We start from the raw sequence: 25765 nt of genomic DNA on the forward strand, positions 1-25765 counted from the left end.
CACAATGGGAGAGGCCACAACAGTGAGAGGCCCGTGTACCGCAAAAACAAACAAACAAAAAAATAGAGATAGTAAAAAAGACACCTATCATCACAAAGAAAAAAAAATTAGCACTGTGTGGTGATTGGTTGTTACTAGATTTATTGTATATAAATTGTATTTGTATATAACAAATCGTTGTACACCTGAAACTAATATAGTGTTATGTTATATATATCTCAAGGTAAAAAGCATCCCCCAAAAAAGAAAAAAGAGATCTAGCAAGTTTGACTGTACTATCTACACAATTAGAAGAATTAACTGCAAAGTGATTGTGTAAGTGGAATCAAATAGTAACCCTTCTGTACTTTACCTTTTGTGTGTTTATTTTACCTTATAGTTAAGGAAGCCAAAATGCCCATGAATGGCAATGCAGGGCTGCCTGTTCCCCCAGGAAGCCATGAGCCGTTAGATCCACCAGCCCTGTCTCTGAAGGCAGCTGACTGCAGAACTGCTGCCCCCTCAGCTGCCAGCTGGCGTGCAACGCCGGGCATGTGTTGGCACCAGCCCACAACAGCAGGGCAGAGGAATGCAGATTCACAAGGCTCTTACGGGGAAAGCCTCCCTTGAGTCTTACATGTCCAATTCTGGTTGGGTTTGTGGCTTCTCTTCTTATCTCAAGATGGCATTCCTGTCTGTGCCTTTTAATCACAGAATTCCTGGGTATTAAAAGCACATGAGAAGTCACATCCTGGGTCCCCATGCCACCATGCCACGGAGGATCGTGCCTCAATCCCTTGGAGCAGGCAGACAGACACCATCCCCAGACAGGGTCGCAGCACCCATCAAGGCACGGGTCCGGTGTCTTGCCACCCTGTCATAAAGTCTTTTCTAGAAGTGGAAGCTGGTTCTGCCACTCCCCCATTAAATCTGTTCCCACTTCTGGGAACCAGGCAGTCATAAGCCCCCATCCTCCCCTTTCCAGAATGATCCAGTTCTCGCTCCTCTCATTGGCAACACGCAGGGCTTCAGTTTAGGGCCAAAAGACCTGTGGGTTGCAGCCCCCAGTCTCATAACCTTGACATTGCAGGTCTCCTCTAGCACAGCACGGAGGAGCCTGGGGCCTGAGGTGTCAGTTGCTGGCTGTCACGGAGCACTCTCCCTTGTCTGGGGAGGTGACCAGTGCTGGGAAAAGCCAGGGAGCAGGCTGTTGGCAGAACTGTCTCTTCTTTAGATTCTTCAGCCATTACTGCATCAGGCGAAGCAGCCAGCAGGCCTTGGGAACATGTCATCCACTTCGGTATTTTCAGACACAACTTGCACTGGACCTGCCTGCGCTCACGCTCAGCCTTGATTCACCCTCGCTGTTAACCCTGCTCTGGGTGTAGATCCCCTTCCTCTGTCAGCTGGCATCCAGAACACACGGGGTTTCCAAGCTGTTGCCCCACTCGCCTCCCTGCCAGAGTCTGTGTCTTAGCAATTCACGAGGAACGAATCGTCCTGGGTATGTCTTGACCCTGCACAGGTGACTGGCAGTGTGGGCCTTCAGCACCCTCCAGAGCACCCACAGCCCCAAATCGGGGTGGTGTTGTGACTGCATCTGCACCCCTATTCTATCATGTTCTCCCTGCAGCCCCACGGCAATTTCCCTATGTGTAAGGACACGGTTACAACAAAATAAAGATCATCAGTTAAGATCCCAAGTAAAGGAGGAGCACATGCTGCCCACCTGTTCCAGCGGTGGGAGGGATCGGCCGCCCACCTGCCTGGAGGGAGCAGGGCCCGTGGGAAGACTGTTCTCTTAATCGGCAGGGCTTTGCTCCTGCTTTCATTTGGTGATGTTGTTCAGGGCTTACCAAGTTCTTTTTAAGAACTCTTCCTGGACAATATATACACTACCAAATGTAGGGTGGATAGCTAGTGGGAAGCAGCCGCATAGCACAGGGAGATCAGTTAGGTGCTTTGTGACCACCTAGAGAGGTGAGATAGGGAGGGTGGGAGGGAGACGCAAGAGGGAAGAGATATGGGTACATATGTATATGTATAACTGATTCACTTTGTTATAAGGCAGAAACTAACACACCATTGTAAAGCAATTATACTCCAATAAAGATGTAAAAAATAAATAAATAAATATTTTTTTAAAAAGAACTCCTCCTGGGGTTTCTTTGGATTTTTTTTTTTTCCTGCTTATTTAGTAAGTTGATTCGTTGTAATTATCAGGTATGTGGAGTGTCTCAATTGGATACCAAAATGTACATCTAACGTGGTAGTTGAACTGAATTCCCAAGAGTCTGTTTTTTTTTTACATCTTTATTGGAGTATAATTGCTTTACAATGGTGTGTTAGTTCTGCTTTATAACAAAGTGAATCAGCTATACATACACATATGTTCCCATAACTCTTCCCTCTTGTGTCTCCCTCCCTCCCACCCTCCCTATCCCACCCCTCTAGGCGGTCACAAACCACCTAGCTGATCTGCCTGTGCTATGTGGCTACTTCGCACTAGCTATCTATTTTACGTTTGGTAGTGTATATATGTCCATGCCACTCTCTCACTTTGTCACAGCTTACCCTTCCCCCTCCCTGTGTCCTCAAGTCCATTCTCTAGTAGGTCTGTGTCTTTATTCCCGTCTTACCCCTGGGTTCTTCATGACTTTTTTTATTATTATTATTATTTTTCTTAGATTCCATATATATGTGTTAGCATACGGTATTTGTCTTTCTCTTTCTGACTTACTTCACTCTGTATGACAGACTCTAGGTCCATCTACCTCACTACAAATAACTCAATTTCGTTTCTTTTTATGGCTGAGTAATATTCCATTGTATATATGTGCCACATCTTCTTTATCCATTCATCTGATGATGGACACTTAGGTTGCTTCCATCTCCTGGCTATTGTAAATAGAGCTGCAATGAACATTTTGGTACATGACTCTTTTTGAATTATGGTTTTCTCAGGGTATATGCCCAGTGTGTGTATCTTATAAATTTGGGTGTGCAAGCCTATGGGGTCAATATTGTCACTTGTTTAATACCTACATACACATAAGCACATGAAATGCAGGACAGAATATATATGTAATGCCCATCTCTCACGTGTCATATTCTAATGAAAACTTCCTGTGAGCCTGTGTGTGTGTGTGTGTGTGTGTGTGTGTGTGTCTGTCTGTGTGTGTGTGTATTGGTGAATAAATTACTAAGCCTCTTTTCTGAACAGACTAGATGACCCCAGCAGTCCTTGAGTTGGAAAAAGTAAATTCAAGGGCTGGAAGGAAAGCGGTACTTCCTTTCCCATCCTCAGAATTGTCTGAGGGTACCATTATACACCCCAAAGGGTACCTTCTTCTGGCAGGCCCAGGCCGAGCTCACACCTTGTGTCACTGTCACACTTCTTACAGCTGCCTTCACACACCTCTTCAGTCACTCCCTGCAAACCCTTGGCTTTATGTCCTCATAGTCAAGAATGTGGGAAATTGATTATAACTTAAAAAAAATGTTCTCCTATAAAGCAGATTACTTCTCTTCAGGATGGTGCCCTGGGCTCATACTTTAAACTCCCTCTTCTATCCCACCTACATTGCCATACTTTTTAAACAAATTATATATATATATATACACACGCATGTATACATGTGCATATGCACACACACACACACACACACACACACACACACACACACACACCAGCCCATCTCAGGGTACAGAAATCTGGAACCTTCCCAGAAAAACTTGTGTTTCTGAGCACATCTCTGATTCCCCATGTAACGTAGTGAAGTCATACCTTGCATGGTGCAGATCTGCACTGGGGCAGCCCCAGCAACCCTGCTCCCCACCACAGCTCTCTGACCACACACTACTGCATCGCCAAGGATGCTGGTCCAAAGGATGCTGCCCAAGCCCCAGGCCACACCCTCCAAACTGAACCCCTGTGGACTGGGCCATGAGTCTGAGCTTTAACAACCTCCTGATGGGTTCTCGGGGCCACTGCTTGAGCTCCAAGGGCCTCCACTACAGCCAGAGGCAAATGTCACAGTCATCCCCTGGGAAGCTCAACAAACTGCAGAGATGGGGGAGAGTCCTGTTTCTCACTTTCCCTAAACCTGAAGGAGAGTGTCCCCTGCCCAGACTGCTTTAGAGGGGTACCATTCAGGCTCCTTTCATCACTTGCAGCCCACACCCCATCTTTCTAAAGAAGCACTCCACAATTCTCTGCGTAAATGTTCTCTGGCTGTGTCCTGACCTGTTCAGGCCTTTTCTCTGTTCAGACATGACTTGGGCATGTACAATTATAGATCCGTTGGGTGATCAAGAGGCAGCTGTTTCCAGGGGTGTAGACAGAGCTTGGATATGCCCATAAGGCACCCCATGGTAAGGAGTGCAGAGGTCAGACCCAAGGCCAGAATCTAGAAACAGGAAGTCCCCATGCCACCACGTTCCAGCAGGATGACCAAGGGGTCTAGGGAATCTAAACGTAACTTAACTTCCAGGACATAATGAAGGTATATTATTGTTATGGACTGAATGTTTGTGCCCCTCAAAATTCATATGTTGGAGCCCTAACCCCTAATGTGATGATATTTGGAGGTGGGGCTTTGAGGAGGTGATTAGGTTTAGATGAGGTCATGTGGGTGGGACCCCATAATGGGATTAGTACCCTCAAAAAGAAAGGAAAACAGACCAGAGTTTCATCTCTTTCTGTCATGGGAGGACACAGTGAGAGGTGGCTGTGTCTACAAGTCAGAAAGTGAGCTCTCAGGTGGGCCAGTTCAGTCAGCACCTTGATCTTGGACTTCCAGCCTCCAGAACTGCAAAAAATAAATGTCTGTGGTTTAAGTCTCCCAGTCAATGGTGTTTTGTTATAGCAGCCTGAGCAGACTAATACAGCAGTCAAGGTGGGAAGACAGAACCAATCTTATCTATCACATTATGAGACCACTGCATCATTGTTAAGCACTTGGGACTATGGTAGGAGAACTCTGTTTTCTCTCTTGCACAGGCCTTGTTTGGGACAGCCTGTTGGTCCACCCTCCTCACCTTTGGACCCCTTGAGAAACATGGCCCTATGTTTCTCTTAGCTCTTCTTCCAAGACCATTTATTCCATTAGAGTCCTGAAATATTTCCACAGTGGCTTCCTAGGCTGCAGGGAAGCTGGGTGGCACCCTCACTTATATGTTCGTAGACAATGAACAGCCTGTACTAGCTTTATGGAGCCAGGTCTCTCTTCTGAGGAGTGAGTGTCTATAGAGCTGGGCCAGGGTGTTGCATAACAGGGAGAATTTGTGTGATTTACTTAGAGGCCCAGCTCTGCATCCAGGCCCAGCTATGGATGTGGACATGACCCACCACTGCTCCCAAGGGTGCTGTTACAGGTTGAATTGTGTTTCCCCAAAAAGATATGTTCAAGTCCTAACCCTGCAGTACCTCAGAATGTGGCTTTATTTAGAGATAGGGTTTTTACAGAGGTAATTAGGATTAAATGAGATAATTATGGTGAGTCCTAATCCAATATAACCAGTGCCCTTATAAAAAGGGAAGATTTGAACACAGAAATGGACATGCACAGAGGGAAGATGATGAGAGGACATAGGAAGGAGGTGGCCTCATGACTGGAGTGATGCTTCCACAAGCCAAAGAACACCAAGGATTGCTGGCAACATGAGAAGCTAGAAGAGGCGAGGGAGGAATTTTCCATAGAACTGCTGGAGGGAGCATGGCCCTGCTGACACCTTGATATTTATATTTTTTTTCTTTTTAACATCTTTATTGGAGTATAATTGCTTTACAATGGTGTGTTAGTTTCTGCTTTATAACAAAGTGAATCAGCTATACATATACATATATCCCCATATTTCCTCCACGTTGCATCTCCCTCCCACCTTCCCTATCCGACCCCTCTAGGTGGTCACAAAGCACTGAGCCGATCTCCCTGCTATGAGGCTGCTTCCCACTAGCTATCTATTTTACATTTGGTAGTGTATATATGTCCATGCCACTCTCTCACTTCATCCCAGCTTACCCTTCCCCCTCCCTGTGTCCTCAAGTCCATTCTCTATGTCTGCGTCTTTATTCCTGTCCTGCCCCTAGGTTCTTCAGACCTTTTTTTTTTTTTAGATTCCATATATATGTGTTAGCATACGGTATTTGTTTTCCTCTTTCTGACTTACTTCACTCTGTATGACAAACTCTAGGTCCTTCCACCTCACTACAAATAACTCAATTTTGTTTCCTTTTATGGCTGAGTAATATTCCATTGTATATATGTGTCACAGCTTCTTTATCCATTCATCTGTCGATGGACACTTAGGTTGCTTCCATGTCCTGGCTATTGTAAGTAGAGCTGTAATGAATATTGTGGTACATGACTCTTTTGGAATTATGGTTTTCTCAGGGTATATGCCCTGTAGTGGGATTGCTGGGTCATATGGTAATTCTAGTTTTAGTTTTTTAAGGAAACTCCATACTGTTCTCCATAGTGACACCTTAATTTTATTTATTTATTTATTTTTACTTTTTTTTTTTGCGGTACGCAGGCCTCTCACTGTTGTGGCCTCTCCCGTTGTGGAGCACAGGCTCTGGACGCACAGGCTCAGGGGCCATGGCTCACGGGCCCAGCCGCTCTGCAGCATGTGGGATCTTCCCAGACCAGGGCATGAACCCGTGTCCCCTGCATCGGCAGGCAGACTCTCAACCACTGCGCCACCAGGGAAGCCCGACACCTTGATTTTAGATGTCTGGCCTCCAGAACTGAGAGAGAATAAATTCTTGTTTTTGCCCACCCAGTGTGTGATATTCTGTTACAACAGACTGAGGCCAACCCACATGCATGGGCTCTTCTGCCATTTCACATGATTTGTCCTGCTCTACAGCAACAGTTCTGGAAAACGTGGTCTCAGACCAGCACCATCAACATCACCTGGGACTCTGTGTGCAAAGCAAAATGCAGGCCCCACCCAAACCTACTAATTCAGAAATTAGGTGTATGGGGCCAGCGCCTGTCTTTTAACCAGCCCTCTGGGGAGTCTGATGTGGCTCCATTTGGAGCGTCCCTGGGGGGGAGGACAAATATCAAGGAATGAGGAGTACTGAGCACCAGAGGATGGACCTGCCATGGGTCCACTGCTCCTCCCAGCCAGCATCCCTGGACAACCCTGGTAGGTAGGATTGTTGGCAAATGCATGGTGGGAGAGCTCAAGGGGGTGTGAGCACACCCCCACAATGTGTGGCCCACAATGTATCTTGGGCCCAGTAAGCTGGGGGACCCCAAGATTGAAGAACTCCTGTGATCTCCCTTGTGAGAACTAGAGAATAATCACAGCTCACAGCTGCTTTGCAGAGCAGGCAAAGTGGTGTCACAGACAAGGACTGCCCATGCCCTTCCCAGATGATCCCTGTAGGATAAACCCCTAAAGTTCCCATAGCTCCAATGGCACACCCGGGCAGGCATCACTCCAGCTGGTGCCCAGGGCCCCGTGCCTCTGCACACACTATTTCCGTCCTCTGGAGTATGCTGTCCACACTGACTCATCCTGTAAAACCGTGTCCCACATCACCCTCCGAATCCTCTCCATTCTCTCTATGCACACAGCCTTGGGTCCTCTCTCTAACAGCCTCCAGCACATGACACGTTGACCATTGACGCATGAGCCTCCTTCCTGGACTGCTTCATTGTGGAACATTCCTGCATGTTCCATTGCATGGATATACCACATTTTTTTAATCCATTCATCTGTCAGTGGACATTTAAGATGTTTCCATTTGGGGGCTATTGTAAATAATGCTGCTGCAGTCATGGCTGTACAAGGTTGTAACGAAGAGTCAGACTCCTTTTTTGATGTTTGATCACTGACAGCTTTTAAGCTCACCCCTAATCTCTGCTCCAGAGTAAACACCAGGTTTTTAAACCATTAAAGCTATTTCCAGCCCCTCACCATTCATGTAGCCCTCTTCTCTGTCATAACTGATATGTTACCTCACAAATCCCATTTTTTCCTCTCTCTGGGACTTACTAGAAGAACAGGGGTCTGTAAGAAAGGCTTTCTGAAGCTTGAGATGATCCCGCCAACCAGTCACAGGTCAAGGCTGTGAAAGGCCATCACCCCTGGTAGCCCAGTGCAGACGCACTACCCACAGCCCTCCACATGACCCATCACTCGGGGCCCAGGCAGCAGGCACTGAACATCCAGCCTGTGCCCCAGGCTGTGGGGAGGAAGGTGTGGACAGCTTTAGCTTGGTGACAAAAATGACTCTAAATGCCCTCTAGCTTCTTCCAACTTTAGACTGAAGAATCTGAAGAGACTACATGGAGCCTGAGACCCAGTTTTTACCCCAAAAAAAGTCCTTTAATTGTGAAGATCTCATATGAAGAGACACACACAGGAGAGCAGTTTCACAGGGCACTGAAACCCTTGGTAACCAATGGTGGGAAAAATGGGGACAGACGGCCCTGTGAGGCCTCCTGTAGGAGCCTGGAGGGAGAGTCTCCTCCCCTAAACAGGCATTGCTGTCGAACGTGGCGGGTGGGAGATAAATTGGGAGCTTGGGATGAACATACACACACTACTATATATAAGATAGATAACCAACAAGGACCTACTGTACAGCACAGGGAGCTCTACTCAGTATTCTGTAATAACCTATATGCGTAAAGAATCTGAAAAAGAATGGATATATGTATGTGTGTATAACTGAATCACTTTGCTATATACCTGAAACTAACAAAAAGAATGAATATATATATGTATGTATAACTGAATCACTTTGCTATATACCTGAAACTAGCACAACATTGTAAATCAACTATACTCTAATTTTAAAAAACAAAACAAAACAAACAGGAACAGAGCCAGGAGTTGCTGCGCCCTGGGATGTGCTGGACCCTGTCAAGACTAAGCCATCAAGTGCTCACAGCATCCCAGGTGCTAGCTATTATGTGTGTCTCCCTTTTAAAGGTGGGGAAACTGAGGCAGAAAAGTGTGAGACCTGGCTAGAGAGAGGAGCTGGGTAGCACCCATGTAGGACTGCAGCCAGGCGGTGGGGGCGGGGGGGTTCCTCCTGACATGCGGACAGCAGTCCCCACCCAAACACGTGTGCTCCCTGGGGAGGACTTGGACCCAGAGCGCCAAGAGGAATGAAGGAGAGCTCGCTCCCAAGGGACTTGGTTTCCCATTGGAGGGAACTTGTGGTTTTCTGTTTGCTTTTTAACTCGAGTTTATTATTATTATTTTAATCTTCTGTCACCTGGCTGCTTCCCTCTGGTTATTGTTATCTTAGTACTTAGGGGCCCTGTTGGCTCCCTGGTCATTTGGTCCGAGTGCCTTTTGTTCCCCTCTGGCCCTAGTCAGGACTGCTGGGCTGTCACCTCACCCAGGTTCTGCTGTCCCTTCCTCCAAACCCATTATAGCAGCATGGGTGCCCAGCAGCCCAGGACTGAACTTCCAAGGACACGTCCACTGTCCTCGGGCAAACCAGAGGGAGGCGACCCCCAAGGGGTGTTCCCTGCTGAAAATTGAACCCCTTACGAACAGAGACCACAAAGCATAAGCACAGAAGGACCCTGACCTTCCTCCACAGAAGCAGCAATTGTGAGAAAGCTTTGGGGAACGTTAGGCTGAATTTCTTTGTCTGCCATCAGCGTGGACATGGCAGATGGGAAATCCAGCTGGCTGAGGTTCTTAAACAAAAATCTGATGTCTCCTGGAGGTAAGAGAGCTTTGCAGGCAGCATGACTCTCAGAGCTGGTGGCTGTTTCTCAATGGAAAAAGATAAAAGAAATGAAAAGAGGGAGGTCAAAAAAAGATCTGTGTGGAAGCAGCTCGGCAGCTTTTCTCTATGTTTGCAGAACAATAGAAGAGGGAAGAGTTTCCATTAGAAGCAGCATTTCGGGCACACGGAAGGACTCCTTGGTCTCCATGATGCTCTCCCTGGGAAGGGAGCAGGTGCTAAACCCCAAGCTGGGCGCAGGGCTTCGGGCAGCAGTGAGGGGCTGGATGCCCGGGGTTGGGAGCTGGCTGGCCCACATCCCTCTAGACACGGGTGGCTCCCGGAGGCCCCTGCTAGCAATGTTCCCAAGGTAAACCTGAACAAGCTTGGGGTTGAGGGAGGTCACGTCCAAGTCCAAGTCCTGACAGAAACTTGGCAGTCAGAAGACGAGTGCTGAGCCCTGCGAACTCAGACCCTTGGATTTACACAACCAAGGGGACGTGCCCAAACCTGGCTGTCTGGTGTGTCCTTTGAAATGTAGAATTCAGGCTGCAGCCCAGAGGGCTCCGAACACCCACCCCTGGGCCGGCTCACTCTGTGGAGGAGACACCACCCGTCCTGGCTTCACTTTCTCCCCACACTGATGCTGAGAGCAGCGGCCTCCACGTGCTCTGCCCTTTGCTTTCACTAGGTCTGCCCGGAGTTGGATGACTCGAGGTACGGCTTTCCCGCCAGGTCCCACTGCCCAGATTCCTCTGCCAGCGGCTTCCCGGAGGGGAGGGGAGTGAGGGGAGGAGAGAGTTCCCGGAAAGCCCTCAGCAGGAGGCAGGATTGGTTACAGGTATGGACCTTGCCCTGCGTGCAGCCTCTGTCCCTCCAGCGCGTGGTTAATTATAGCTGTTTACTGAGTGAAGGATGGGTGTCAGGGGCTGCAGGAGATGCACGGGTGGGAGAAGCAGTCCCCGGCTCTCCTGCTGTTTACACAGGAGTGGGAGAAGGGAGGAAGGCAGTGCCAGGCCGGAGATGCCTAGCTCCAGAGAAGGAAGGTGTCAGCGACCACAGGGGGTCCAGAGGAAGCAAGGCAAACACAAGCTGCCCCCGTGCCTAGGCAAACTCAAGTAGTTCTGAACTGACACCTCCAGGTCAGCGTTCAGGCCAAAGAATTCTGCAGAACTCATTCCCAGAGGTCTTCAGAGCTTTCAGGCAGGACTGGGGTGCCCTGAGTTCACCTGGTTTGGCAGAGACGTGCCGAGGCATCAGGATGGGGGCATCAGACCTCGTGAGCCCTCACAGGATTAAAGCCACGAGCTCCCAGAGAACACTCCGTGACCAGCCGGGCATTCACCCAATTTACCACCTCAAGGTGCCTCTGAGCAGCACGATAAGCACTGAGGAGGGGTATTCTCCCATATCACAGACAGAAACCCAGCTCAGAGTGGTCCAGGCAAAGCTCAGGGGCACACAGCCAAAGGACTCACAGCCAGAGCCCATGATGGCTCTGCCCCAAGGAGCCACTCTCAGCCCAACCTGGGATCAAGACGGAGCTCCAGAGAACACACTGGGCGGCCGGCTGGTCCTTACAAGGCTACAATCCTATGAGATAAGAAATGTTTACAGACTGGGAAACTAAGGTGTAGTGGAATTAACTGATCTGCTCTCGTCACCCAGAAAAGGATGTTTAGGAGACTGGAGCCCAGGAGCCTTGGGGACCACAGTCTGCACTCTGCCCTCCCAGAAGACACAGACGTGGCCTGTAGCAGCCGGGTGGGAGACCTGGCATTTCCCCAACAGACCCTGACACCCTTTGGCACAGGCCCGCGGTTCTCAGAGCCCAGTCCCCAGACCTGCAGCACCAGGTGAGACATGTAAACCCCAGGCTCCAACCCAAATCTACTCAATCTGAGACTCTGGGGTGGGCCCAGTGGTCTGTGTGGTTGCAAGCACTCCAAGGGCTGTGACACTCCTCCAGGTGAGAAGGGCAGGTGCCCTGGAGGAACAGTCCGTGGGGCTGGGGCAGAGCATTCCTAAAAAGGAAAGGCACAGCCTGTGCAGGGCCCACACAGACCCTTCCCTCAGCCTTACCTTGGGCTGCAGAGAGAACGGAGCAGGGTCTGTGTCCGTCCCAGGGTGTGCGTGCCTGATGGGTCAGCACGGGTGGGAGGTGAAAGAGAGAACTGAGAACTGACCTGCATCTGACCTGGCCTGGGGGCCGGACTCCACCGTCACCTCGCCTGGACCCTGGCAGGGAAGGACGCTGGCTTGTGGCCCCAGCTAGGGATATCTGATCATCTCTGCTCTGTACTGTCCACAGGGTGGAGTGTAGGACAGACAATTCCAGGGAGGTGACCTTTCCAATTAGGCTGTGAAGTCAATGTGAACTTCAAACAGGTTAAAAATAGGATTCTAAAAGTAGCTCTGTGGAAACAGGAGGTGCAGCGGGAAAGTTCCTGGTGAGGCTGGGCAGGGTAGTTCCCACACAGCCTCCATGCCAGAGGAGAAAGCTGTGTCTGACCCCCAGCAGGCCACCAGATGGAGAGAAATGCAAAAAATCTGGGTGGTGTGTGAGGAGTGCTGTGATGGGGAAAGGGCTTGGGGCTTGGGGGTGTGAGCCTGCCTCATTTATGTTACCTCAGGGTTCATTGATTGATGGTCCTTTAAATTCTACATTTAGGTTTGGGTATGCTCCTGTGTGTATGAGCTAGCTAATATGTATATAAACATACATGGTCATCATTTTTTACCAGGTTTTATTTCCTGCCAGACCTTCCAGACCAGAACGTCAGCTTCACCACCCCCAGACCCTCTGAGTAAGAATCTGCGTGTTTCCACATCCCTGGGCGTCTTGGGGTCCAGGAAAGTCTGAGAAGCTCTGCTCCAAGTTCCTGGAGGCCTGCCCCAAATGCCAGAGCAGGACTGAGCGTGCTGTGGGAGTCTTCCTGGGGTCAAGGTCTCAGCACACGGGGCTGCTACAAGTGAGAGGGCTTCCTGCAGCCAGAAAGGACGGCAGGTGTGAAGGCTGTTGGTTGAGTGAGGCCCCAGAAGTCACTCTACCTGGACAGAGCACACTGAGAATCTGGTCCAGACACCTCCTCAGGGCTCCTGTCCACGTGTGGGCAGGTGCCAAGCAGTGCTGTGGATGCCTGCCATCACTGCTGGGACACCTGAGGTCACTGTGACCATGGGGTCTCCTCCTGCCTCCCTGCCCCTGTCCACCCAGAGAAAGTCCAGTTCCATGGGTCCCTCCACTACACTTCATAAAGCTCCTACTATGCTCCAGGCCAGGGTCCCCACAGGGAGTGAGAATTGGTCCTGCCCTCGAAGACTTGCAGACCTGCTGGGGACAGATACACAAAGCAGGAAATGACAAAGTAATGCGGAAGCAGAGAGGCGAAGCTGGACTCAGGTGTTGCCAGCGCACGGAGAAGGACCAGCCAAGTGACAGGTCCCGTGTGGACATCTGGCCAGCCTGGAGTTGGTGAGTCCATATACAAGGGTTAATGTTTCTATTTCTCTAAATAGATCTTTCTCCTTTCTTGGAATTATTAGGTTTTTAAAGTACATTTACATACAGAACAGAGCACTAATCTTAAGGGTGAAGTTTAGTCTCGACAAGAATATACGCTTGTGTCATGGCCCCCACATCGATGCATGGAACATTTTGCCACCCCAGAAATTCCCTCCAGAGATGGCCACTATTCTGCTTCCACCACCAATATGCAATATGGTCTTGCATATTCTTGACTTTCATATGAACGGATGCACATGGTGTGAGCATGCTGTGTCCCAACACAAAGTCTGTGAGAGGCACCCATGTTTGAATTTACATACCTTGTCCTTGCTGTGTAGGATGCCAGCATGTGGATAAAATACACTTTATTCGGAGACTGGTGGACATTTGGGTCATTTCCAGTTTGGGACTACTATTAATAAAGCTGATGGGCAGGTTTTTTTTAATTTATTTTTTTAATTTATTGAAGTGAAATTCACATAACATAAAACACATTATTTTAAAGTGAACAATTCAGTGACATTTAGTACATTCACAATGCTTTGCAATCACTAACTTCTATTTAGTTCCAAAACATTTCCATTGCTCCAAAATGAAAGCCCTGACCCATCAAGTAGTTTCTCCCCACTCTCCCTCACCACCAGCCCCACCTGAAGCCTCTGGCCACCACCAGTCTGCATTCTGTCTCTGAATTTACCTATTCTAGATGGTTCACATCAGTGGAATCATAGAATATGTGACCTTTTATGTCAGCTTCTTTCATTGAGCATCGTGCTGTCCAGGTTCATCCATGTGGTAGTGTGTCAGCACTTCACTCTTTTTACGGCCAGAGTCTATTACATAGTGTGGAATGACCACAATTTGTGCTACAGACACTTGAGTTCATCTTTTTTTTGGATACAAGCACGCATTTCTCTAGAGTACGTATCAAGGAGCTAGATGGCTGGGTCGCAGAGTGTTTGCAGCAGGTGTTTGGTTAGCCCTTACTAGACACTACCAAACAGCTTTGCCCCAAGGAGTGCACAGTTCTGGGGTCCTAAGCAATAGGGAAGGTTAGGGGTGGGTCCTGTGAGGACTGGTTGGCCCTCATGGTCAGTGTGGACATCGTGCTCCATTATCCAAACCTACATGGGGACAGCCATCGGCCCAGGCTGGGAGCCTGTCCTCCAACCTCCTGAGCCCCATGAAACCATAACTCTCTGAAGCCCTGTCCCTTTCGGGACCCCTTGGAGGTCTTGGGAATCACTCTGAAAATTTGAACAAAGCAGCACCTGGGACCCAGCTCAGAGGTCAGGATTGAGTTTAATGTGTGGTCAGGGCTTAGACTCACCAGACTCCCCACCTTGCTCCAGCCTGCTGGCTGTATCCTGCAAGCATCCTTGCATTAATGCCTTCAACAGACAGCTGGTCCCTCCACCATAAGTAGTGCGACGAAAGAGCCATCGCCAACCGCCTTGAAGAGTCAGCACGTAATTCCTCGCCCTCAGCCAGAGGCCCACCTCCCTGGCCCACTACAGGGCCCTCTCCTGGGTTACTGCCCTTCACCACAGGGCCTCGCAGCAGGAGACCGTTCACAGGGAAAAGGTGATTCAAAGTGGCCCTGTAAGGCCTGGCCAGATTCTTTCACGTCCTGTTGCATTTCCCTGGTTGTGTGTTGCTTTCTGGTGCGGCTCCCAGGCAGGTGATGGCGATGCCTCCTGCACAGCCACACAATTAGTGCAGTGCTGCATCCGGGCCATGGCAGCTGGCACCTGTCTGCTCAAGTAAGGGGGCACCGAGCAGGTCCTTCCTGACAAGAGCGCCTCTCTCACTGTGCAGGTTTGGGAATGTACACACTCTTCCAATTCCTCGTATTCCCTAAGGGTCCAATTCTTGGATTTCCTTTTCAGTAGAACATATATTCCAAGGAAACAGACACACAAGATCTAATACAATACAAGGTGTTTTCTGCATGATTTCTTTGGTAGTCCTTAAGTAAATAAATCATCAGCTTCTAATGTACTTTCCACTGGGGGAGAAAATAGCTAAGTAAATACAGCACCTGCCACAGGACAGGAGGAAGACAGGGACATCCGGCCAAGTCACAGTCATTTATTACTGATACCCAGAAAGGCTCCCAAGCTGAACAATCCCAGGGGCTGTGGCCTGCATGAAAAATCAACAGGACTTGGGTTGGTTTTTCAGGTCATTTAGAGAGCTGTTTTCTCCTCCTTCTTTTATGTTTTCATGCATGTACGACCATGCCTACACACCGAGAAAACAGAACACAAGTACAATAGAGTCTCTGGGGGCTAATTTGTCCCCTACAGAGAGGCAAAGGGTTGAATTGAGGTGGGCAATTCCAAGCTGACATCACCAGTTCATTCTTCCCGAGAAGCAGCTGGGATCTGTGTTGAGAAAAGGTGTTCAACCAACATTTCCTGAGCATCTGAATGACGCACAGCAAGGAATTTGATGTTCAGGGTTTCATGGCCCAGGATCCTTACCTTCCAAGATGAAGCAAAATCAAAAGGAAAAGAAATCAATTTATGAATTACTTTCTAATTGTCTAAAGGATCATTCAAGGTTTGTTTCAAAACTAGAGAGATGCCCCCTCCACACCATCTCACATTTACTGAGTACATTCAGCCACAGATATTTTCATACCAGTCACCTACTTCCCGGGGAAGGGGGCTTTTCTTAACAGGTTACGTGTGCAGTGCAGAAGTCTGAACCATATCTCACCAATAGGACCAATAGGATGGAAAGTTAAATTACTGATAGAGAAAATTATTCTAAAATGCAATTATCAAAGGAAATATAAAGTACTTTTTAAAAAATAGCTAAAATTCATCAAATATTTTCTCTGTGTGAAGCTTTTTAATTGCCTTACTAGCATCACATTTGAAATAACATCTGGAAGGATGCTTTTCTTCCAGCCATCCTCAGCATCCCAGCATCTCCTGAATGTCTGTGAATAACTCTGGGAGCTATGACTATCTCTGCAGGCGTCTTTACATCTTTGTGCTACGTCTTTGCTTGTAATCTCCCCTCCAGCAGATAGTCATTGGCCATGTCGAAAGTGAATTAAATGACCAGAAACGGCTTTACTCCCAAGATGGATCTGTAGGGAGAGTGCAGTTTACCTGGAAGCCTTAGCAAATCAGGCTCGAGGAGGAAGAGTGAAGGGAGAGGAACTCCAGGGCAGAGACTGAAGCAGAGTCCTAAGGACCCCTCATGTGTGGGAGAAACAGGAGAGCCACAGACTTCTCCTTGAAGGGGAATCTGATGTCAACACACTTCAAACCATCACATACCTTTAACACGAGGGGTTAAACAGGAGCCGTGGGCCTTCCTGCCTACATTTCCTGGCTTCCCCATTTGGCCTATTCCTAAGTCCCCAAGAGTCTTCTCAACAGTCCTGTTGGCCATGAAATCCTGAGGACCCCTTGTGAGGAAGCAGGAGCTGTAGGTGCAGAGCTGGCTTGTTCTAGAACATTCTACCTCCCTCCACACTCTCCATCGGGGGCTCAGGCAGAACCATTCTTACCAAACTGACACTTGATAAGCACAGTCTGGGCCAGGGAGCCATGTCACTGTGGACTATGGGGACCAAATCCTGCTTTGCCAGCTGTTCTGTAATCAGGAAACCCATGCATTAATGTGCAGTGAGGGTGGCCACCAGGAAGAAAGGAATGGTGAGGCCACCCACATGAAAAAGGGACTGCCGCAGAGCTGGGCCACTTACCCGTGCCGTGATCTTCATCACCAGGTCACTCCTGCACTACTGACATCCTGGCACTGCCTTCCTCAGAACTTGGCCATTCCAGAAGAAGAGAGCTGCACATCTGGCTCAGTGTCTGGACCTCATTACCCCTAACATGTCTCCCATTCACTCTGGGATGAAGCTGGAGTGAGGGGAATTAAAGATGGTTCCCATTTCTTTGACACCCCCCCCCAATAGACAGGTGGTTGTCTGCGTCCCCCCCCCCAGTGAATCTGGGTGGCTCTGGGTCTCCTTTGACCAATAAAGTATGGCTGACATGACAGGACATGATGCCAGGTTCTGGGCTCAAGAATTATGAAATAACTGCATTCTCTTCCCATCTCGTGGGACCCTCCTTGGGAACCCTGAAGCACCATTAGGCAGCCTGCCACCCTCAGGTGCTCTGCTGAAGCCCTCTGAGCCATTGCCCTAGCCAGGTGCAGCCTACAACCACCTCCACCAATGTGCCAGGTATGGGAACAAAGAGCTTGGACACCCAGACACCTCTTGGCCAGTAGATGACCACCAAGTTAGCTCAGCCCATGCTACCTGGAGCTGAAAAGTCACCCAGCCATGCCCTGCCAGAATCCCTGACCCAAGGTAGATCTAACAAATTTTCTAACAAATTTTCTCCAGTTACTGAGTTCTGAGGAGATGTCATCCAGTAGATAACCAGACAGAGCACAAGCGACCGTGATGTCTTCCTCACACTATTTCCAGTTCCCGTTGGACTGACCATGAGGTCCCCCTTCACTGCTTTAGAGCAGAACAGGGCCCCCTTCACAGCCCCTGGGGCAGACCCACACACCTAGTGTGCCTGGAGCTCTCTGGTGCTTGGGGTCCAGTCTTTGGGGACACAGAGAGCTACACAAGGAGGAAGGGCAGCAGCTGGGGCCAATGAGCCAACCCTCGGAGCCTTGGCAGGACACCCAGAGCTTTCCTCTCCTCCTTAGAACCTCAGCATGAGGCCCGGACACATGGAAACTCTCTCAGTCCACTAAGTAGAACTAGCCCTCCAGGCGGCCACTCAGAACAGAGTTTCTCGACCTCGGCACCATGGACCTTTGGGGTCGGGTGATGTCGTGGGGCTGCCTTTTGCACTGGAGGACACTTGGCATCTTCCTGGCCTCCTACCAGTTGTGACGACCAGATGTATCTCCAGCATCGCCTAATCTTCCCTGGGGACAAAATGGCCCCGGGTCCAGAACCTGTGCCCTCGAGTGTTCTGACGTGGCCAGAAAGAAACAATCCCAACTGCACTAGAACCTGCAACTGCAGCAGGCCATATGTAACTCAATGTATTCCTTCAGATGCCACCTTGGGAAACATATGCCCTGTTTGGATCACCCGACTATTACAGATTTCCCCTTTGCATGTGGTCCTGGAGGGAGAGAGATTCCCAGTGACTGCCTTCCCCTGGGTCACAGCCAGGACCAAGAGGTGATGTACAATCACCCACTGTGGACTCTCTCCTTCCACCTGCACCTTTGAGCTGGGAGTGAGGACGCAGATGCAGGGAGAGGAGCGTCCAGAACCCAGTGTCCCAGCCCAGGTGCCAGCATGCCCAGGTCTCCACGTACCTGCCACCAGCCCCCAGGCAATTCTGCTTCCAGGGAGGTCGCTCCAGCTTAGGTGAGGTTCTCGCAGCACATCCCGTGAATACTACTCCTTGTCAGAAGGCGAAAGGCAGAGAAGGCCCATCTCCGGCCATTTAAATTTGTAGTGGCAATAAAAATCCTCCAACTCAACCTGAGTAGATAAAAGTTGTGAGAAATGCATCCTCCCTGCCACAGAAAAAAGAGAACAACCTGTTGGCCTTCAGGATAATTCAATTGTCCAGCGAATATGTAACAACTACATCTCTCAAGCCAGGGTGATAGCCTGAAGGGATCCTAAGAGAAGGTGCATCATGAAGAAATGGGGGCCATGGGGATGCCCTGAAGGTGCCTACTTGGATGTAGATGCATGGAGTCCCCGGTGGCCTGAGTAGGAGCTGAGTGTGTTCTCTCTTGGGGGTGGGAGGAGCTGGATGGGAGTGGGCTGGGGAGGGGAAGGTGCTGAGAAAGTCCGTTCTCTCACGAACCTCATGAGAATGAGAGAGAAGAGATGGGGAGTACATGTGGGGCAGGCTAGGGGAAGGGAGGTGTTTGTTTAAAATGAGACTCTTCATTATATTTAAAAGCAGTGAGAAAGACCCAGTGGTGGGAAGAGTGGGGAGTCCTGGTGAGAGGAGTGAGAGGAGTGAGAGAGTCCTGGTGAGAGGAGTCATGTTGGAGATGGAAGGGCCTGTAGACACAAGTGGATGGATAGATGGATGGATGGATGGCAAGTCTAGGTGAGTAGCTGCCCTGCAGGGCACACCCACCCATCCCAGAACTGGTCTCAGGTCCAAGCTAGTGGCTCCATCCCTACCCCTCATGTGGGGTACGGTGGCCTTTGTAGCCATGGGGACAAAGCCCAGGACGTCTGCCCCACCTAACCACCATTATGCACTTTACTTGCCTCTTGATGGTGGAAATAAAAACTTAGGAATATCTTTGCATCCAGTACTTCTTCATCTGAAACTCAGCGCCCCAAGCAAAGTAGCCATTGCCAAGTCCAACTGGAGGAAGGACCACTCACCCCTTTAGTATTTGTAAAATGCGTGACCGGGAGGGGCTACAGGAGGCATCCAGCTCAGAGCCAGAAGAAATGAACACACAGGGGATGGGCTTGTGCATGCAGGGGCTTCAACAAGATGTTCCAGTGGCCTCTGCCGAGCATAGCTGAGGGGGTGTCATGGAAGAGACTAAGGGAGTGTGAACCAGGCCCCCTACTTTATCTAGAGGGTCAGGGAAATGACACCTAAGCCACATTCCTAAAGGACGACGTGGGTGGCCAGTCACAGCAGGGGCACCCACATGCCAGTCCACTCCAGCATTGGCCTTGCTGGTGTTCCCGTGAAGGAAAGCCACCTGAACTTTTGTCACAGCCTCCTCTGCAGCCATCTCGGCACATCAGTGTCACAAAGCTCTTAGTAGCCAGACTGGATGCTTCCTGCCCAACTCCAGGGCTATTTCCTCTCAGTCTTTTTTTATCTTAATTTCTCTTATCGCCATTGACTGCACAGAACCTGATCCCTGACTCAGGGATGCTACTGAAGGAGGAATTTTGTGAACTGTGATATCACAGCATGATAGGGTGCCATAGTTTTCTACATACAGGTTTTCTAGACAGAGGTATATAAACTCACGCCCTCTGCTTTCATCTGAAGCTCAGTTACTACTCCTGAAACAAATATAGAGCCAATTTCAAAAATCGAAAATTTACTTACAAAGTGACACTTAAAATGATCCAACATAAACTGTGAAATCTCAAATAAAAATGGTGCCTTGACCAGTAACCTGAAATTGTCAAAGGATTTTTTCACAGCTTCATTTACAATATTGATTAGATTTCCCTGAGACAAAAGTACATTTATTTCGTGCATTCAGGATTTATTTATTGTTTTTTTCATTTTGTTTTGTTTTTTTGCAGTACGCGGACCTTTCACTGTTGTGGCCTTTCCCATTGCGGAGCACAGGCTCTGGACGCACAGGCTCAGTGGCCATGGCTCATGGGCCTAGCCACTCTGTGGCATGTGGGATCCTCCCAGACCGGGGCACGAACCCACGTCCCCTGCATTGGCAGGCGGACTCTCAACCACTGCGCCACCAGGGAAGCCCCCATTCAGGATTTAGATGCAGAGCAATTCCAAGGTATAAGTTTATTGAAAATGCATTTCCACGCATATTCGAATATTCACACATTTGTGCATTGAAGCATCATCCCCAGGTATTCAATTTCTTTTCTTTTCATAAATACAAAACTGAGATTCAAATGTATACTCTTTTATACTCCAAGTATACATTTGAGTAGTTTCCATGCTAATGAAGACAGAAGACTGAATTTTCCATGTTCAACATTCAGCACCTCCCCCTCACTCTGCACTTTATGCCACTTTACAGGGCCTTATATGGCCCCCCCCCACACACACACACACCAGTCCACTGTGCAGTGGAAAGAGAAGGGAAGAGGGCATGCTGCTCACCTGACCTGAAGAAAACCCCACCCAGTCATGGTGGCAGCTCTTGCAGGGCCCTGGGCTCCATCCTCCCCACCGGAGATGGCCTTGCCCTTAGTGCGCCACCTCTAGCCCAGGCAGGTCCGTCCAGAGGTGGGGCCATGCATGACACCATGCCCAGAGACACTTGGCAGTCAAGAGCCATCTGTTACAGCACCTGAGGCCATGAACCACCCAGGCAGCTCCTTTTCCACGTGGAGACTTGCATGTTTAGAGACAGAATCCAGAATTTGGGACACCTTAGTCCTCTTTCCACAGCTTTGTCATCCAGTTTCCATCTCCCCAGAAGCAGTGCCGTTTCCACAGGGAGACAGTGTCAGAGGCTTTGTAGTTCATCACATTTGATTCAGTGTTGGCTGAGAAAGCCTGTTCTTTTCAAATAGCAATAGCTGAAGCAGGCGCACTCTCTCCAAGTCAGTTTTCCCAGGGCTACAAGTTATTTGTTTTTTGCCAACAAGTATTAATACTGTCTTCCTGGTGCCATCAGGGAGTGGGAAACTGCCCCCGGGAAGCAAAGTCACACTCCTCTCCTCCTGAGTCCTAACCTCACTCCGTAATCATCCAACAGGAAGAGTGTCTCGGGTTCTCCGAAGAGGAAACAGGCGATTATTTCTCCCAATGAGCTCCTCAAAGTCACGGATGCACCTTTTAGCCCCACAAAGAGCTCAGGGGAGCCTGGGGAAGGACCAGCGAGCTCCCCAGACCATGGTGTCATGAGAGTGATAATAATAGACATTTTTTGAGCACTTACAATATGCCAGGCACTGGGTGCTCTTCTGTGACGACACATCACTCCCTAGAGGGGAGATGCTGTCTAGAGGAAGAGATTCATATAACCAAGATGCTTCCTGGAGCTGGGCTCCACTCACATGCTGCCTCACCCAGATCTCTCAGGCTCAACATCCACTCTCCTGCCTCGCTAGAGCCCACACCCTGCAGAGAACCATGGGGAGACACAGCCATCAGGCAAAGATAGTGCCATTAGGAATAGGAAGACCTCCCCACAGCTTCGGCACAAGAGACAGTGGCAGAATGGGAGAACAAGGAAAGTAGGGAGGAGGGACCCTTGGGCCCCCAGAAGCTCAAGGCCAATGGCACAGAGACCAGGAGTCACCTGCTGCTGAGAGGCAGAGTCAAAAGGCACTTTGCACTGCTTTCTGGATACCCATGTGTCCATGATCAGCTGCTGGCAAGATGGCCTTATTTGAGGAGATGGATTGTATCTGCAAGCTCCCCAGTGCTGAGGACCAGAGGGAACTGCTACACACACACTCGTGAGCCAGAATACCCCCTACCCCCAACTTGACAGATGCCCAGAGAAAGGGATTGATGATTTCATGGTACCAGATTGAAGGCCAAAAATGACTAGCCCTAGAACCCCAGCCCCAATATCTTGTCCAGAGTATGCTCTGAGTGTAGAAGACCCCAGAACACACTGCTATCTTCCCAGCTGCTGTGGAGGTCGTAGCAATCATAACATTTTTCCCGGATGGGAAAGAAGGAAGCAGCAGCTGCCTGAATCTCCTGGAAACCCTGCCAAGGGCCAGATGTTGAAGCAGACTTCCCAGCACAAAGTCAACCCTCCCCGGGGTGCAAATCCCAGCTTCCAACTTGGAGAATTATTAACTCTGTGTTTTGAAAAGCAGCTGCTTGCATTCAGCCCTAAAAAGCATCAAAGCATGGAGCTCACAGTGTACAGACTGCTATCTTGCCAGGTCACGTGATAGACAAGAACACAATCATCAAGGTCAGAACCCATATCACAGAGTCCATAAAAGCGGATAATTAAAGTATAAGGAAGCCTCTCTCAGAGAGGCAGGTGGTTTCAGTTTTGCTGAACCTGGGGCAGGCAGGGAGGGAACATCCAGGAAATGGATCGTTTGGGGGTGTTTATGCAATGATGCTGGTCTTATGAGTGGGTAGTAAATCTACCTCAGGTGGCTTCTTGTAAACCTTGCAGCACAAGTGTAAATAGACCAGACCAGGTGTCCAGACCCCACAATGGACACAGACATCACCCTGCCGGCCACAGGCTAGCTGATCACTTTGCTTCCAGTACCTATTGATAGCCTCCTGCTTTTTCCCTGGAACAGTGGTGCTCAAAGTGGGGTCCTGGACCAGCAGCATTGGCATCACCTGTGAGCTTATTAGGAATGCACATTCTCAGGTTCTTCCTAGACCCACTGAATGTGAGTGGGTGGTGACAGCCTACACCTACACCCTAAATAAGCTCTCTAGCTATTCCAATGCCCCTGGACCTTTGAGAACCATGGATCTCTAGGCTAACTCCTGAGGCTCTGTCCCCAGAGAGTCCTTCCTTTAACCCATGCTTTCTACATACAAAGAATTACCACTATCAAGCCTCAGAGGCCAAGTCATTCCCTCACTTGGATTCTGGAGGCCTTTCCATTGCCTCCTTGATAAATTCCCTCATTCCCATGGTTTTGTTGGTCCTTCACTTTTTTTAAAATTTTTATGTTATATTGGAGTATAGTTGATTAACAATGTTGTGTTAGTTTCAGGTGTAAAGCAAAGCGATTCAGTTATACATATACATGTATCTATTTTTTTTCAAATTAATTTCGCATATAGGTTATTACAGAGTGTTGAGCAGAGTTCCCCATGCTATACAGTATGTCCTTGTCGGTTATCTATTTTAAATATAGCAGTACTCCACGTTTTTTTCATTGTGGTAAAATACGCATAACAAAATTTGCCTTCCTTACCATTTTTAAGTGTAAGGTTCAGTAGTATTAAGTACATTCACATTGCTGTGTAAACATAGCCATCTTCCATCTCTAGAACTCTTTTCATCTTGGAAAACTGAAAGTCTGTACTCATTTAACAATTCTCCATTCTCCTCTCCCCTCAGCCTCTGGCAACCGTGCTACTTTCTATCTCTATAAATTTGACTACTCTAAGTCCTTCATATGAGTGGAATCATATGGTGCATGTCTATTGTGGCTGGCTTATTTCACTTAGCATAATGTCTTCAGGTTCATCCATGTTATAGCATGTGTCAGATTTACTTTCTTTCTGAGGTTGCATAATATTACATTGCATGTATTTACCACATTTTGTTTATCCATTCAGTCAATGATGGACACTTGGGTTGTTTTCCACATTTTGGCTACTGTGAATAGTGTTGTTATGAACATGGATGTATGAATATCACTTTGAGAAACTGCTTTCAATTTTTTAGTTATGTACCCAAAAGCAGAATTGCTGGATCATATGGTAATTCTTTTAATCTTTTTAGGAAATGCCATATTATTTTCCACTGGAATTGTAACACTTTACATTCCCACCAGCAATGCACAAGTGTTCCACTTCTTCCACATTCTCGCCAAAACTTATTGTCTATACTAAATAGTAGCCAATCTAGTTGGTGCGAAGTAGTATCTCATTATGGTTTTGATTTGCATTTCTATAATGATTAAAGATGCTGAGCATCATTTTGCATTATATATCTTCCTTGAAGAAATATCTATTCAAGTTCTTTGCCCGTTTTTTAAATCAAGTTGTTTGTTTTTATGTCTTTGGGTTGTAGTGTTCTTCATATATTCTAGATATTAATCCCTTTTAAGATATATGATTTGCAAGCATTTTCTTCCATTCTGCAGGTTGCCTTTTCATTCTGTTGATTATGTCCTTTGGTGCACAGAAGTTTTTATTTTGATGTAGTCCAATTTATCTGTTTTTTCTTTTACTACCTGTGCTTTTGGTGTCATAGCCAAAAAATCATTGGCAAAGCCAATGTCACGAAGATTTTCCCCTATGTTTTCCTCTAACACTTTTATAGTTTTAAGCCTCATATCTAGGTCTTTGATCCACTTTGAGTTAGCTTTTGTGTATGGTGTTAGGTAAGGTTGAACTTCTTTCTTTTGCCTGTGGATATTCAAATTTCCCAACATTTGCTCAAGACTGTTCTTTCATCATTGAATGATCTTGGTACTCTTGTCAAAAATCACTTGCCCATAAATGAGGGGGCTTATTACTGGGGTCTCTATTAAATTCCATTGGTCTATGTGTCTGCCTTTATGCCAATACCTCACTGTTCTGATTACTGTGTTTCTGTAATAAGTTTTGAAATCATGAACTATGAGACCTCTAACTTTGCTCTCCTTTTTTCAAAATTGTTTTGGTTTGATTGATTGAGATTGATTCCATACGAATTTGGGGATGGATTTTTCACTTATGCAAAAAGAAAAATGCCATTGGGATTTTAATATGGATTGCACTATATCTGTAGAAAACTTTGAGTAGTGTTAACATCTTAACAAGATTACATCTTCCAATCCATGAACAAAGAAGATCTTTTTATTGATTGGTGTTTTCTTTAGTTTTATTCAATAGTATTGTGGGGTTTAATGTACAAGACTTTTACCTCCTTGGTTAAGTTTATTCCTAAGTTGTTTATTCTTTTTAATGCTATTGTAAAAGGGATGGTTTTCTTAATTTCTTTTTTGGATTGTCCAATGCTAGTATATAGAAATGCAACTGATTTTTTTAACATCTTTATTAGAGTATAATTACTTTACAATGGTGTGTTAGTTTCTGCTTTATAACAAAGTGAATCAGTTATACATATACATATGTTCCCATATCTCTTCCCTCTTGCGTCTCCCTCCCTCCCACCTTCCCTATCCCACCCCTCTAGGAGGTCACAAAGTACTGAGCTGATTTCCCTGTGCTATGCGGCTGCTTGCCACTAGCTATCTATTT

Source organism: Tursiops truncatus, chromosome 6 (genome assembly GCF_011762595.2).
Source record: "Tursiops truncatus isolate mTurTru1 chromosome 6, mTurTru1.mat.Y, whole genome shotgun sequence".
In the NCBI taxonomy this organism is placed as follows: Eukaryota; Metazoa; Chordata; class Mammalia; order Artiodactyla; family Delphinidae; genus Tursiops; species Tursiops truncatus.